This window comes from Mandrillus leucophaeus, unplaced genomic scaffold (genome assembly GCF_000951045.1).
Source record: "Mandrillus leucophaeus isolate KB7577 unplaced genomic scaffold, Mleu.le_1.0 Scaffold1726, whole genome shotgun sequence".
In the NCBI taxonomy this organism is placed as follows: domain Eukaryota; kingdom Metazoa; phylum Chordata; class Mammalia; order Primates; family Cercopithecidae; genus Mandrillus; species Mandrillus leucophaeus.
The window spans coordinates 5,761-6,153 of record NW_012101728.1 but is presented as its reverse complement, the minus strand read 5'-3'; the positions used below and the strand labels follow the sequence as shown (position 1 = coordinate 6,153).

At 53.4% G+C, this 393-nt stretch overlaps 1 protein-coding gene across 1 annotated transcript in view; it reads right to left on the bottom strand.

Moving 5' to 3' along the window:
* The window catches only part of LOC105537467 (flocculation protein FLO11-like), a 27,508-nt gene that overhangs the window by 23,809 nt on the left and 3,306 nt on the right, over positions 1 to 393 (bottom strand). The window lies entirely within an intron of this gene.

Below are 393 nucleotides of genomic sequence, written 5' to 3'. Positions count from 1 at the left end.
TTGAGGGTTTGGAGTTGGAGACACGCGGAGGAGCCATTGTTGGTGTTTCTAGTTGAGGATCGTGGAGCTGGAGTCCCGCGGAGGATCCAGTGTTGTTTTTTCTTGCTGAGAGTCATGGTGCTGGAGACCTGTGGAGGAGAAGCTGTTGGTGTTTCTAGTTGAATGTTGTGAAGCTGGAGACCTGCCAGGAGCCGGTGTTGGTGTTTGTAGTTGAGGGTCATGTCGCTGGAGACCCGCGGAGGAGCCGGTGTTGGTGTTTCTAGTTGAGGTTTGGGGAGTTGGAGACCCGTGGAGGAGTCATTGTTGGTGTTTCTCGTTGACTGTTGTGGAGCTGGAGATATAGGGTGATGCGTTGTTTTCTAGTTTGTGGTTTGCGGAGCTGGAGACCCGCGG